Raw genomic sequence first — 16967 nt, 5'->3', positions numbered from 1 at the left:
ATTACTGATTAACTGTTGAGTCTGCAGGTAACGAAGAAGCTGGCTGTTAATAACCTTCTCCATCGCTTTTGAAAGTACCGAGGTGAAAGCAATTGGTCGGTAGTCAGTTGACTGACTTTTGTCTCCCTTTATCGGGTATAGGCTGACTGTAGGCTTGTTTCCATGCTGTTGGATAGATACTTGTAGTTTATGCAGGCAATACAGGATGGGTATTAATTCTGGAGCACAACTGGAAGAATGCCATCTGGACCAGGAACCTTATTAGTATCGAGGTTAATCATGGTTTTCCTGATGTTCTTTTGGCAAAAGTTCTGAGGAGACATGAGCATTTTTGGTAGTGTGGGAGATGCTTTGTCTTGGTTATCCATGCAAGAGTTGGAGTTAAACTGATGCTAAGAGGTCTGTATTTTCCTCGTACGATCAGGATACAAGAGAAGTAAGAAAAAGGGAAGGGCAGAAGTTAGACCCAACAGTCTTGGTAAGTAACCAGAAGGCTCAACTGCCAGTTGAGCAGAAGGCAAGTTTATTGCATTTCAGTCTTCATTTTTATCAGGTACTGCAGATGCCTTTTTTTTAGAACCAGAACTTGGATATGAGTTGGAGTTTTGTAGCAGAGTGGGCAATGAAGGCTCTCATTCCAGTGAGGATTATTTCAGTGCAAATGTTTCAATCGGGGAGCAAAAGTGGAAAAGGGGCATAAAAATTCCAGAGATTTTAATTCTCTGTATCATTAAGAAATAATAAACAGCTTTAAAACAACAAGCCATCCCAACAAAGTATATCCAATTATCTGTATATCAAAACTCAGCAGCCAGTATAAAGCTAAAAAATCAGGGAAAGGAATTTGGTATTCAGATAGGAATAGGATAAGGAGATTCTATATCACCCAAATTGTTTCCATTAAGTCTTTAAGAACATCTCAAAAAAACTATGGAATTATCAGTGGAGAAAATCTCAATCACTTAAGTTTTGCATTGATCTTTTAGCAAAAAAATAGCGAAAAAGGCCTGGAAATGTTAAGTGACCTTGATAAAGAAATTAGGAAAAAGAGATTTAAAGATTAATCTAACTAAAACTAGTGATTGGAATACATGTACACCCTCTGTCCAAAAAGAAACCAAACTTTTCGAAATAGATGAAACTAGTGGTGCCACCTGTTGTATCTTTTTGTTGTCGAAAGCAGCAACCCTCATCAGTGTTGTGTCAACTGTTTATGACATTTGTTTCATTAGAAGTTGAGTTATAGTGCCAAGAGTGAAGGGTGTTTTGACGAATGGTCGGGAAATGAGTTTCAAACAGAGAGCTGAGACTGACTTTTGTGTTAAACTTGGTAAAAGTTTTACAGAAATGCATCAAATGCTTCAAAAATCATATGGGGATGAATGCTTATCCCGTACTGAAGTTTGAGTGGTTTAAGTGATTTCAAAGTGGTTGTGAGATGCTTGAGGACAACGAAAAGCCGGGCTGTCCAAAAACTGGACTGAGCGAAGTTAACATCCAAAAAGTGCGTGATTTCATCAAAGAAAATCCAAAATCGTCCGTGAGATTGATTGAAGATGAATTGGAGATTCCAAAATCAACTGTACGCAACATTTTGACTGAGAGTTTGGGTCTTCGTAAATTGAATTCACGATTTGTTCCCCACAAGTTGACTGACAACCAAAAAATGTATCGAATCGAACACTGCAAGGACCTTATTAAAACCGCTCGTAAGGACTCGAACTTCCTTGAAATGATCGTTACTGGTGAAGAAATGTGATGTTTTGAGTATGAGCCCGAAACAAAGCACCAGAGTGCTGAGTGAAGACCACCAAAAGAGGGGCATCCAAAAAAAAAGTCTCTTGGAGAAGTCAAAAGTAAAGACGATGCTGATTTGTTTCTATGATTGCAAGGGCATTATCCACAAAGAATTCGTTCCGCATGGCGAAACGTCAATGGTGAGTTTTATCTCAAGTTTTGAAGTGATTGATAGCTTGAATTTGTTGTGTATGATATGAATATCGTGACAACCTACCGTTCATCAAAATACACCGTCACTCTTGGCGCTATAACTCTGCTGCTTCTAATGAAACAAATGTCATAAACAGTTGACACAACACTAATGAAGGTTGCTGCTTTTGACAACAAGTGACGCCACTAGTTTCTTCTGTTTTCGAAAAGTTTGGTTTCTTTTTGCATCGAGGATGTATTATACATGCATTATACATATCCGTGAGGATATGTGCTTTGCATTATAGGATATTAAGGCAAGTGATGTGAAGTCATTAGCTTCTATATACGAGTTGTCCCAGTCATGAAAATACTTCAGGCTTTGTTTGCTTACACTTGGATAAAGGATTAAACCAAGTATATAATTTCTTGGTATCTTTAATTTATAAAACTGGTGATGACAAATCATGTTAATTAAAATTAGCAGATAATCATGTTGAAGTTGTAGAGGACTATATTTAGCCTTGGTCAGTTAGTTAGCTTCACATAACAAAAAGGGACTGAATAAGAAATACTAGAATTAGAGAGATGACTGAAGTAGAAGATATTGTGAAGTCTTGTAAAGCATGTAAGTGAAGATGGGCTGGCCATATTAGTAAACCTCCAGAAAAAAAGTAGACAAAATTAAGCACTGAGTGGATACCAAGAAAAGGAAAGATTATTAAAGAACAAGATTGAGGGAGGATCAATAAAGATTTGACATGAGATGGTGGACATTACCTAAAAACAGACAGAAGTAGAAAGTTAAGGGACATAAAGGGACAGTATAAGAAACACTAGAATTAGAGAGATTACTGGAGTAGAAGACATTGTGAAGTATGTAAATGAAAATGGGATGGCCATATTAGTAGACTGCCAGAAGAAAGGTGGACAAAATTTAGCACTGAGTCGACACCAAGAGAAAGAAAGATCATTAAAGAACAAGGGAATGATCTATAAAAGTTTGACATGAGATTGTGGACATTAGCTAAAAACAGACAGAACTGGAAATTTAAAGGAGAGGCCTATATCCAGCAGTGGATGGAAAGAGGAAGGATACAAGGCCGAAATGAGCTGGGAGGAGGATGAACTATATAGAAGAAGACTTGAATATGATTGTGGTCAGAATTGCTAAGGAGAGCTAGTGAAGAAAAGGTCCAGAGTGTTGGAAGAATGATGAGGATTGTCTTGTATTCTGGTTGGTGGATTAACTATTTGTGTTAGGTCATGACTGATGGCAAATGATTTGACTTCCCTTCCAGCTTGATTTGCGAAGTTGGAGTAGGGATGCCAGTTTGTGATGTGGATGTTAAGGTCCCCTGTAGGAAGATATCTCACAATTTGGGTAATTAGTTGTAAGAAATCAATTTTTAGTGATAGGTAGTCAAAAAGGCAGCAAGATTGTTAAAGTGGTAAAAGCAGCAGATGAAGACTGTAAGGAAATTAGGTATGGAAATCTTGAGCCAGAGCAGATTGGAAAGCAGGAATTCCAAGTAGGATAGCCTTTGACAAAGAATATCAAATTGTCTAAACCAAATATTCCTTCCTTTTTCAAGAATGCATCATGCAGAATGTAGTTGAGGTGAGTTATGGCCATGGAATATGCCAATTGAGATTCTGTAAGGGAAAAGAGATCAAGTTTTAATGTCTGTAGTTGGTGATGGTGGTGTATATCACTGATGTTTGTATTAATGTCTTGAATGTTGGTGAAATGGATATGGAAGTATGTTTATTGGAAGAAGTTTTGGTGTTATTTTGGAGGGGATTGGAGCATGTTTTTATTATTTATTCTAATTTTGCATTGTATTTTTCATATTTTTAGATTTTTTTATGGGATAGTTTTTTTTTTTTTTTTATTCACAGTTAAAATGCTAGTATTTATATGATTGACTTTCATGTGTAGAGTGGTTGATTCAGGAAACATAAGAGTAGGGACATGCAGCTAGGAGGAGGAACTTGTGTAAATAACTTGCACACACGGGGAGTGCCCAGACTCCAATCCAAGTGTGGCCTTAGACAGTGTCCCCTGTATATCATTGACCCAGTAGGATAAGTGGCAACAGGATTATTCACCAGCTAATCAGGAACCTTCCAGCAGATGCATTACCATCAGGTTCGGTCCCGTGCACTGCAGCCAGCCTGTGGAAAACTGTTTTATTGCTGTACCCTCAAATGGAGAAGAAACTGGCTCCCTTATACTTAAATATGATAATAGTGTGTTCATCATGCCTTGCAAGGCTATCACCTGTACTGCATGTGAGAAAGTGGGGGGAGGGGACAGAAACACTACTACCCTGCTCCAAAAAAAGCAGGGTAGTGTTTCACCACATGATGAAAGATATCTATCACCTAGTCTAGTTGGCATTTCCTCACAACTATTAGATATGCATTTAAGGCAGCAATACTTGCCCCATCAGAGCCTTGTTTGTGAAAATAGACTATACCATAGAAAGATGGGGATTATATATATATAATGTTCTATCCCTGACTAGGTATTGCTTGATTGCATTAGCTTACTATCACTCAGGTTTAACAGTATTGAACATAATACCACAAAAGGAAAATATTTGTTAAACTACCAATATATGCTTAATTTCAAACAATAACTTTAAGTACAAAGAACTTATGACAGTACACATACCCTAATAATGAAGTTGTAGTCAGAAGTAAGAGATGAAGTGAAAGATCAGGAGAGTGGTATTGAAGAAACAGAAGTGCTTGTCAATGGAAACAGTAGTATTGTGAAAGATGAAGAGAGAATGTTATATTTTTGTTATGTAGCATGTAATTTATATTGTGGAGTTTTATATGGTTAACTGGTTTTCTGTATGAACTAATTGCAGCATGGTGAAAGTGATCTGAATATTTTGTAGTGGAGATGGTAGAGCTTCTGTAGCTCAATCGGTATGGACGAAGCCCTTTGTTCAGAAAGACCTGGGTTCAATTCCCATCCAAGATGTGAGGAACCTTTATCTAATCTCTTTTGACTAAAGGTGAGTTAGCCAGTCTCATACGGAGGTAGGGGTTTTTTTGCATCTGGAAACTCAGGTTTTTTCGTCCCCCAGAACAGGCAAGTTGGCACTGTGAATACACACAGATCTACAGTCATAAAATACATTCCTAATTCCTCATTAGGAAGGCTCAACCTGCCCTAAGGGATGGAGAGGAAAGGGGGAACCCAATATGAAATAAAGTGTAGATGGTTCAAATATGTGATGGATAAAAGTCTGTTACAATTCTGAATGGTAATTCTGGATGAAGTAGTCATCCATTACAGATAAAACTTGATTATTAGTGCCTGTCTGCTGTGACAAGGTCTTTTTGCTTGAAGTTGCTGGTTTGAAATTTAGCAAAATAAGCACAGCTTAATAAACAGTGATTCCTGTATTGTTTGAATAGTTATAGCATCTCAGATAATTGATTTTTCTGCATCCTAGCAGCTCCTGGAATGGATCTTTCTTGCGATGCACAGGCATATGCCAAAGTGGCACCACTGTGAGTCATATATGTGAATTTCATTTTCACAGTATTACTGCTGCCGTGTTCTTTATTGTATCATAAATTTTATTTTTAAGAAAACTTATATTGATTATCATCTTTATAAGGTAGTAGTATTCCACAATGTAATACAGCTTGAAGGAATAAATAACATATTAAAATTAATATGTTATTTATTCCTTCCTTCCAGAAACAGTTGTGGCATTTGGTTTAAAAAAAAAAAAAAGAAATTGTGATTGCAGAAATGATCTCATTTGTGCAATCAGATTTTATTTATTTATTTATTAATTATTTATTGTACAAATTGTTCTCTTATTTGGTTAAAAAATACATAATATGCATTTATGATCTTTTATCAGCTGCTCAAATTACATTGCATTGAATTTGTTCAAATAAATTAATTTGCACAAATACTGGACATCATGAGTGACAACTCATTTGTGCATTACTCAGGAAAAAACTTCCCTTTTCATAGTGTAAACTTTCATTTTTAATAAGACAGTGGAAGTAATACTTGCCATTAATTTGGAAGTTTTCTTAATTTCACATACCAAACAGAAATAAAGGCTTTGTTTATCATTTCATTTTACTGTATGCATTAATATGTCTGTAAATGTATGTGTAAGAGTGTGTTTTTTTGGCTGGTTTTCATGTTTTGTTGGATAAAAATACCAAATTTTGGAGAAGAGCCCTACCTCCTCCATATGAGACCAGTGTCATTGTTTCATACTGTCTGTTGAAATACTTCTTAACACATTTTATATATCACAATCATATCACCACTTCTAGTGATATCATATCTCCTAATTTTTTTTAATTTTTTTTAGTCTCTCTTCATAGCTGACTTTCTGCACTCCTAATAGCATTTTTGTTAAAGCCTAGCCTTGTATTCTATCTAAGGTTTCTTAATTACCTTCAAAGCTAGGTAATAATGATATCGGAATGAAGTAGTCCAGATATTTGATTTAATCATGTCCTCATTCAGTGTAATCACAACATCCTTATTTCTGCCAGTCAACAATCTTCACACTACTGCAATAATCTTCTGTGTTGTCTTCACCTTTATAGCGTGTTCATTGAATTTAATTCTGTCACTATCTTCTCCCAGATTACTTATTTCCTCTATATCTCATCCACCAACAGAATATATCCAGTATTCCATCTATAGACCCCCATAGTTTAAAAACTTGCATTTAGCAATGTTAAAATGGTATCTGTTGTAAATGCTCTCATAATCTCATGGCTAGAAGTTAAATTGACATCTTCACTCACTCATTCATCTTATTTAAATCTTCCCAAATTGCTGTACCTATTCCTGAACTAGCAGAAATTATTTCTGATAATCCTCCCCAGCTTTATATCGTTTACAAACAACTGAATATCTTATTCACTAGCAAAGCAGCTTGTTGCTGCTTAAATATCAACTTGCCATACAGCAACCCTTCAAATCTGAAAATTCAGAAAAATTATGTATAGTGGTTATATAATAAAGTTAGGTAGTCCTGTACTAATTTAAGTGGTGCATCTTCAGTGGATCCTCAGACTCTGTACTTTCCTCTGGAAGAGCAGAAACCAAAAATAATATACTCACAGTATTTCTCCCCCCCCCTCCCATAAATATTAATGATACATAATGGGAAATATTAGCATAATCATTATAACCATTATAATTTGAATTTAGATAATTGCAGAGAATAGATATATGGCAAATGATTGGCTAATATAAGGAAAGAATAGTTTTGTCTCATTTAGAATTCTGGAAGTTTATAATATTCTATATTTATATTAAGTCCACAAAAAAAAAAGACTGCAAACCTGTATTACATTAGCACTGTATGTAAATAAGATTTAAAAAGAGAGAAGGTTCATTTTGATCTTTATTCTTGAACATTTCAGGATTGTCTATGAGATACATTAATTAAAGAATGATATTCTGGAGGATGGAAGTAAATTGAATGAAAGAGGAACAGAAAGTTAGTTCAGTGGGTTTAAAGTTGCACTTATTGACCAGCAGCTGCTTTTCTTTTTTTTTATCTTTATTTATTTTACAAGTTTAGATGAAAATGGCAGAATGGGGGATGCCACATCAGTGAAGTAGAACATGCAGGAAAAGTGATTGGGGTAAACCTGTGAATTTGCTGGACTGGTGGATAGTATACCTGCTTTTCATACAGCAAGTTGCTTCTTCAAATCCTACAGGGACATGATGTTTGGGAATGTCATTAAGTGAGAAATAAATTTCATCTCCATTGTGAGGCCAACACCCTTCTTATTGAATTCCTGAAGTGGCTTGAAAAAGTTGTTTATTATCGGTGGTGTCATGTGCCCATTTAGGTTGGGTGTGCTGTCGTATGGCTTATGCAACCTGCGCTGCATAATTCATGTCAATTTGACTGTATAATTGCATTTTTATTGATGTATGAAAGTTTTAAGAGTGCGCATATGCATCATTAGTCCAATGCAATTAACTGTATTGGACTAATTAACTTGAAATACTTTAATTTATCAATTAATATAATTTTAAATATGGAAAGCATTAAGGTCAAATGAACAATAGCTATGCTTCATGCGTGCCATTTATGTGAGAAGCACAAAGAGTTTATGCTTTGTGATGAGATTAGATTATCATTGGCAAATACTAGAGTGAGACATATATGATTTTTAAATACAGCCATACATTACGCTATTACTCACAGAAATCAGAAAAAGTAATCTTCAAGCATGCATGAAGCATAGCTATTGTTCATTTGATCTTTATGCTCTCCATATTTAAAATTACATTAATGGAAATGGTTAACACTGTTTCCCATTGTAATATGGGCAAAAATGTTATGAATTATTTATAGAAATTTATATATTAAAAACTTATCTATATCGGTGTCCTAAACGTGCCAGTTCAAAACAGATGAAACTCGGGGCGGGGGCAGCAACTCATGACAATGTTCAGTTGGATTGGTTGACACAATAACCAATCACAGCCACTAATTTCTGGGTGCTATTGTCTCAGTGCACACTCTGGCTTGCCTTCTTGCTGGTTTAAAACCATTGGAATGCTAAGAATTTGACTTGGTGTGCCATCTATATATCTGTTCAAAGGGCTCAAAGGTATACATATTTTTGACCACACACACCCAGGCTATTAACATGAATGTAATACAATGTTTACATGTCAAAGCTTCTCTTCATGAAGCATTAGTATATTGTGTTTAATTTTAGGGATCATGTGAAATCAGGAAACAATTAGGGGAGTCTTTAACAGGAACAAATGCAAAAATATAATATTGGTGATGTTTCCATTCCATGGGTGTGCATCATACACATAGCACACCCAGAATATATGCTCCTGATATAGCCAGCCTTATTGGCCAAGTGGTCATCATATACACTCGTTAATCAACATGCTGCAGATTCAGAGCCTGCCATGGTCATGAATGTTTGTGATTGTCTTTAGGTTGGAAATGAGTTTCATTCCAGGGGTTTTAAGCCACCCAGATGGCAAGGCAGAGTGTGCACTGAGACAATAGCATCCAGAAAATAAATAATTAAAAAATTTTGTCTGCTCGTGTTACCAACATACTATAATTTCACAATCTTTTGTGGGTAAGTTACATAATATAATGCAGCTTTCTTGTAATATGAACTGTAATGATTAGAAATACATTAGTCTCCGTATATATACAGGGTGTTCGGGATAAATTTGACATATTTATAATTAATTATATTTTTCTGTAAGTTACATGTATTAACACACACTTCTCTTCATTTAAAAGTTTGGACCCTTCTTCATTCATATACAAGATGTCAGAAAGGATGGATAGCTGGAACCCACCTGAATCATGGAAGAGAATTACTTGTATCATGATGATTCGTGCCCGCCATCAAAATAAGGATATTACGACTGCTGCCCAATGCTCCCTGAATACAGTAAAAACAATCAGGCATGAACTAGAGACTTGCAATGGTGACTACGAGGATGTAGCAAGAAGAAAGATCCCTAGCAGACGATCTGATTGCGTTCGTACAGCAGAATTCCTCGCAAATCTGCAGGAACAGGTGTTGAAGAACCCTGGCATTAGAATTCGGGCTTTGTTCGTGGAGTTGCTAACTGTAGTCAAGCCCTGGATAACAAGGGTAGCCAATGGTAGGCCGTATGTATGGCAGCAGGATTCGGCCCCTTGCCACACCTCTGGGAAAAGTCAAAAATGGTTGTCTGAAAATTTCTACGACTTCACCAGTCCAAATGTTTGGCCTCCAAACTCCCCAGACCTTAACCCCATGGATTATTTTGTATGGGGCGCAGTTGAAAAAGACACCAATCGCACTTCCAGTAATACAAAAGCCCAGTTAATGGATAAAATTAAAACAGTTTTTGCGGCCCTTCCCAGGGAGACTGTAGCATCAGCTTGTTCGAGGTTCCGAAGCAGAATTGAAGCTGTGATCGATGCTACTGGTGGTTATTTTGAGTAAATCTTGTTGATAGTATTGTAATTAACTCTGCCTGTAATGTTTTTTTGTCAATTCATTAAATTTAATAGATACAAAGAAGATTTTCTTTTTCCTTACGAAACTGTCAAATTTATCCCGAACACCCTGTAATTAACTTCTTTCATCTTTGTTGTAGATGTAGGTTTCTGTGGTTAAGCAGTTCTGTAGATAGTTTTCGGTATTGAGACCACATTGTAATATAAAGAATTTATTAAAAATAAACAATTAAAAAACTTAACAAGTTTTTCTTTAATCTTTTCCAAGCTACTCGGTAGGCTGTATTGCTTGAGTAATATTGAATTAATCATTGTATACCACTAAAGCATAAATGTTGTATTTGACTTAATAGAACAAGTGATGTTTAGTTTAAACTATTGTATCATAAACTTTCGTTTATTTTTGTATGTTTAGATTTCTTTATTTTTTTCAGTAAATCTATCCATTAAAGGCTGTTAGCCCTTAGTGCATTAGTTACTTGATTAATGCTGTTCCAGAGACCATAGAACTTTCTCTGTAGCCACTTCATGCTCCAATAAGCAGAGCAGTTGTCTCACACCAGATGATGAAATTCATCTACCACATAAAAACATTCACAAAACTACTATGCTCACAGTGAAATTTAAATCCACAGCATACTGGCATTAACTACTTGACCAACCAGCTCAGCAAGGAAATTTTAGCTGGAGTATTCACCTCTGGTGAGGATTAGATTCACAACCCATATTTTACATGACCAGTGCACTACAGAGGCAGTATTGTTTATTTTTTACATGTGAAATCATTTTGTAATTAAATAACATTATTGTTAGAACATTAGAAGGACATTAAAGATTTAATTAGTGGGTCATTCAATATTATTCAAGGAGCTGCATTTTGCCATCAAACCACTTGCTACCAGGAAGTAGCCTGATGGCAAAATGCTGCTCCTTGAATAATAAGTAAGTGACATGGCTGCTGCCCAGTTGCTGAAGTTTCAGAGTTTTTAATGGCACTGATAGCATAGTAACGATTATTAGAAACATATATTCACAAGAATAAAGAATTATTGTAAATGTTTTGTCCTGGTGATGGCTTGAAATATTTACAATAATTCTTTATTCTTGTGAATACATGTTTGTAATCATTGAAGAAGTGTCCCTTATTGATCATTGAGCAAACAATATGTGATCCTTTTTAACCATTTAGTGTTAACTGTAGTGATTTTTATTTCTAAATCTAATTTGGCAACATTTACAGAATTTGGAGATTCATCACCATTAATTAATGACAAATACTTTTGAAGTGCTGGTCGTATAGCTTAGTTTAACTATAAAAGAGTAATTTCCAGTACTCACCTTAATTAAATCACAATTTCTTTTCACTCTTCTTTATGAAACATATATACAAGAACATGTATAAGTTTCAGCATCTGTTGGAAGACAATCATTATGATTAGCATATCTAATTGTTTATGATCTGTGCTGCTTCATCTGTTAATTTTTAGAATTTTTCTTTCTCCTCCTACAAAATTAGAAGTAATTATTCTAATGTGTGTGTGTGCATGTGTGCGCACGCGCATGTAATTGTTTCTCTGCACAATTATTTTTTTTCCCCTGCTTCCACAGAATTAAATTAAGAAAAACATTATAATGCCCTTTGGTTTGAAAAAAATCTTCGTTCTGTTCTCATCATGTCATGAGGTGAGTTAGCCAGTGTCATACAGGATAAGATTAACTAACCAATCACCTTCTCAAACTCATTCATCTGAAAATTTGGCAGGTGTTTCACAGCATTTATTTAATTAAGCAATCATAATTGCTTATTTTGTCTCCAGTAAAAAAACAAACAAAAAACTTAGATTGTAATGTAGATGTTTTAGTCTGGTTCTTTCATTGTCATAAATCAAAACATTCTTAAACTTCTTTGGACCTGCATTTACAGAAAATAAATATTTTCTATAATACTTTCAGGATGAATGATGCAAAATATCACCTTTTGTAATAAGCTGAAATACCAACAGTGAATAAAATCCTAAAATACCAGAATTTCTTGCATGCTTGGTCTGAAATTAGTAATTTTGGTAAATAAATGTTCTTTCAGCAGAGTGGTGTGAAAAAAGATTAGCTGTAAAAAAAAATATAGATTTTTATTTCTGCTTCATAGATGGAGGGGGGGGGGATTGACAAGAGATAAACTTATATGAATTTTAAAAAAACAATGAACTGGACTCTAAAAAAATAAAAATAAATCCCTTTCTGGAATCTTTCAGAAAGTATCAGATAAGAAATAGAGACATTTCTGGGTAAAAAATATCCCCAGAATAGGCACTTCCATGGAGTTCGAAGACTTATCGCATGAGACCCAAACTATCCACACGATCTATCATACTTCTCCTTGAACTTATTTAACAGACAAAATACTAACAACTGCCTCTGGTAAACCATTTTATTCATTCACAACTCTCAAAGTGAAAAATCTAGTCCTTATGTCCCTACTAACCACACTTTTACTCAACTTCTAGGGATGACCTCTTGTTCTGCTCCCTCTAACCAAGTACTGAAATATTTCTCCTGCATTAACTTAAATGTTTCTGTCATATCCCATCCTTTTTGCCTATCAACCAACTTCTGCAGCTTACATACCCTCATTCTGTCCTCATAGGGAGCATTCCACAGACCACTCATCTTGATTGCTTGCCTGCCTCTAAATCCTTTCCACCACTTTCTCATCACCAAGAAACCCAGGAGACCAACACAGTAATCTAAATGTGGGTGTATAAGGCCTTATAAAGAGGAATAACCACTTCCTTATCTCTACTTGTTAGTGTTCTTCAATAGCCAAGCAGTGTTATGAGCTACCTGAGTAATATGTCCTGTAAACTTCTCTTTTGTCTGTTTCCTGGTGTACAGTTCCATCAAACACTATAAATCAGACTATAAATACTAGAAAGCAACTAATGGCTTTTTATATGTCTATTCTACATTAATATACATAAATACAGCATACCAACAGGGGGAGACGAAAAAACTATTGACTCTTGATGTGATCTAAATGCAAATACCTGAAGGAGGAAAACCAAAAAAAAGTGATTAATTCTGGTAAATAAATGAAGAGAAGCAGAAATAATGCTTTGAGAGCTGAGAAATACATCTAGAAAGCAGACAAAATCAGAAATTCAGATTGAGAAGTACTAAAAAATTTTTGTAACTGAACTTTTTTATTTGGCATAAAAAATATTTCAATAATTGTTTTGATATTTGTGATACCATAGGGAAAAAAGTATTACATAGATACATATTATTCATTTTGTATATCCTCTATATGTACACACGTGAGTATGTTATCAATTATATTAATGCTATGAGAGATTTAAATTTGTATCAAAATCTTTAAAAAATAAAAGAGAAGGCAAAACGTACAAAAAAGTAGCACTTCACTGAAACTTATTTTTGAGCAGTCTAAATAAAAAGAAGATTCCAATTCTGATTCCAATCTTTGAGGTTCTTATTCGGTTTTAAAACTATGTGGGATTTAATATCCCCTTAATTTAAGTAAATAAAAAGATTGGTAATACAGGTGCAAGCATGTTTTCATTAGTCAAATAGGTCATGTTGCTGACTATTTTAAAAAGGGTTTTTAGGTTAGATTTATACACGAAGCAACTTTACAGAAAATAAAATATTTACAAATTTTATTTTCAAACTGATCAAAAATGGAATAGTACTACACCGTCATGCGTGTCAAGGATTTAGGCCTAACATGGCCTGTTCTGGCCTTAGAAATCATCGTTGAATCTTTTAAGAGGACGTCATGGTTTTCTTTTTCCTAATGGCTTGTACTTTAAGGCTTGTTTTGGTAATCTTTCTATTTTCATTCTTTGAACGTGTTCCATCCATTTATGTTTATATTTTTTAATTTTTTCTATTATTGATTCTTGGTACTACATTTAACATCAAAATCTTGAATAACATAGACAATCATAAGGCATATTCCAGTAATTGGACCATATTTTTTTTAATATTTTTATTAAGCTAAAAGCACAATAAAGAAATAAAACCCGACAAGTTTTGTAAGTCTTTTGACTTACATCTTAAATTAATAGTTCATACTATACAGTTGTAGCTGTCTGACTGTTCATAAAATTAAAAAATCAGAATGCAGATTCAAAGCAGTGCTAAGTTTAAACAATGCTGGATGATGCCCCGTTGTGTTGTTCATGATCATAATGTCCGAGGTCTGAAAGGTATATTTTTTATCAAAGCTGACCAAACTTGGTGTAGAATTAAGCCTTCGTTTTTATTGCATTGTGTTGGAATTCTAAGCAGCTTCTTTAAATTTCCTTATGTAACAGTTTTTTTTCTATATAAGACATGTTTGTTTTCTGCCAGAGTACATTGTGGCCGGTGGAAGTGGTATGGAAAGTAGACCTGATTTGTGTTCTCTTCTGTTTTGTACATCCTTTTGGTGTTTGTTCATGCATATTTCCCCAGATCTTCCTGTCTGTATTACGTAGCAGATGCCGCAAGAACAATAAATTTTATAAACACTTGTTTTTTTTTTAAAGGATGATGTGGGGGTTTCGGTGGTGGGGATATAGAAATGTTGAAATTTTTTCCAGCAGCAGAAAGGCTACTTTGATGTTATGTTTGTTTAGTAATTTAGCCATCTTGTCTGTAAGATTCTTGATATATGGAAGTGTGATGACGTTTTTGAAACCTTGTTTCTGTGGGATGCTTTGTAGGAGGTGTGTGGAGGATTTTTTTGATAGTCTTGGGTTCATAACCATTTTTTTGAGGATCTGTGTTAAATATTCCAATTCTTCATTTCTCTGTTTTTCTGTGCTGAAAATATAAGCTCAGGGTTTTTATTAGACCTATTTTTTGTGAAGGGTGATAGTGTGAGGCTGCATTAAGAAATCTTGTGTTGGTGGGTTTTCTATATATTGAGAAAGAAAGTTTATTATCTTTTTCATTGACTTCTAATAGGATGTCAAGAAAAGGAAATTTTCTAAGTTCTTGTTCTAAAGTAAATTTTTAGGGGCTCTTCCCTCTCTCCGGCTTTAGCTAACCTATTTATGGAACATTTTGAAAATAATGCTTTAATCAATTATCATATAAAACCAAAAATTTGGCTACGCCATGTAGACAACATTTTCATCATTTGGCCAGGAACAACAGATGAACTCATTGCTTTCAAAAATTACCTGAATAATTTACATAAGAATATAAAATTTACTTTAGAACAAGAAGAACTTAGAAAAGAAGCCTTTTCTAAGTTTATTATCTTTTTCAATGAAAAAGATAATAAAAATAAACTTTCTTTCTCAATATATAGAAAACCCATCAACAAAGGAAGATTTCTTAATACGGCCTCACACTACCACCCTTCCTAAAAAATAGGTGTAATAAAAACCCTGAGGGACAGCAATTATAATATTTCCAGCACAGAGAAATGAAGAATTGGAATATTTAACACAGATCCTCAAAAAAAAAAAATGATTATGAATCCAAGATTATCAAAAAAATCCTCCACACACCTCCTACAAGCATCCCACAGAAACAAGATTTCAAAAACACCATCACGCTTCCATATATCAAGAATCTTACAGACAAGATGGCTAAATTACTAAACAAACATAACATCAAAGTGGCCTTTCTGCTGCTGGAAAAAATGTCAAGATTTCTATATCCCCCGAAACCTCCACATCATCCTTTAAAAAAAGCAGGTATTTATAAAATTTATTGTTCTTGCGGCATCTGCTATGTAGGACAGACAGAAAGATCTGAGAAATACGCATGAACAAACACCAAAAGGATGTACAAAACAGAAGAGAACACAAATCATGTCTAGGTTTCCATACCACTTTCACCAGCCATAATGTACTCTTACAGAAAAAAACTGTTACATAAGGAAATTTAAAGAAGCTGCAAACATGCTTAGAATTCTAACACACTGCAATAAAAACCAAGGCTTAATTCTACACCAAGTTTGGTCAGCTTTGATAAAAAAAAATATACCTCAGTCAGACCTCGGACATTATGATCGTGAACAACAGAACGTGGCATCATCTAGCATTGTTTAAACTTAGCACTGCTTTGAATCTGCATTCTGATTTTTTTTAATTTTATGAACAGTCAGATGGCTACAACTGTATAGTATGAACTATTAATTTCTCTTTTTTGTTGTTTTAACTTTCAGTTACCTTTTACCCCTGAAGATGTGAGTCAAATGACTTATGAAACTTTTCGGGTTTTATTTCTTTATTGTGCTTTTAGCTTAATAAAAAAAAAATGTGGTCCAATTACTGGAATATGCCTTATGAACTTCTAAACACCACAGAAACCCCCACTTACAACATAGACAATCTTTTGCATTGGACATAGTGCAGCTGAGGGAAGTGGCAGTTACATCCATGGACTATGCCTCCTGAGGAAACCTAGGTTAATTTCTAGTTGCCAATTAGAGGAGCTTTTTGTAATTTTTACTTCAATCAATTCCAGAGTTAGTTGATCTCTGGCATGGGCAAGCATGTTTTTTCTACCTTAAACTTAGGTGTTTCATCTTTTAAATGCAAAAAAATTGACCATAGAACTCGCACTATTTCAGACAATATATGCTAGGATTAGGGACAATGAGATGCAGCACTTGTCAGCGATCTCTTCACTGGATGCTGTTTATAATTAGTGATAGTCTTGGGCCAGCTATCTCTGATTAGCTACTGATGGAGATTGAACTAACCCACAGTCTCCAAAAGTTAGATAGGACTAAGATGGCCTTGTCTACTCCTTTATATGGGAATAAAAGGTGTTAGAGGATTTAATTATTTTTTTTATTTAGTTTAGTTGAAGCACTTCTAACATGTGAATAAATACACATTTTCAGCAGACATATGGGTCATGTCATGACTACTGTTATAGAATATTTAGGGTAATGTGGTTTATACACAAAGTAGTGTCACTGAAAAACAAATCATTGGCAAATTTTATCTTCAGATCGACCATAAACAGATAGTATTACATCAGAAGCTTAAGCAAAAC

At 34.6% G+C, this 16967-nt stretch overlaps 1 protein-coding gene across 3 annotated transcripts in view; it reads left to right on the top strand.

The window, feature by feature from the left end:
• Sec15 (exocyst complex component Sec15) overlaps positions 1-16967 on the top strand; it is a 499079-nt gene that overhangs the window by 344213 nt on the left and 137899 nt on the right. The window lies entirely within an intron of this gene.

Source organism: Typopeltis vanoorti, chromosome 4, assembly GCF_054136105.1.
Source record: "Typopeltis vanoorti isolate ZY-2024b chromosome 4, IOZ_Tvanoo_1.0, whole genome shotgun sequence".
Classification (NCBI taxonomy): domain Eukaryota; kingdom Metazoa; phylum Arthropoda; class Arachnida; order Uropygi; family Thelyphonidae; genus Typopeltis; species Typopeltis vanoorti.
This window is presented reverse-complemented; position numbering and strand designations above follow the sequence as displayed.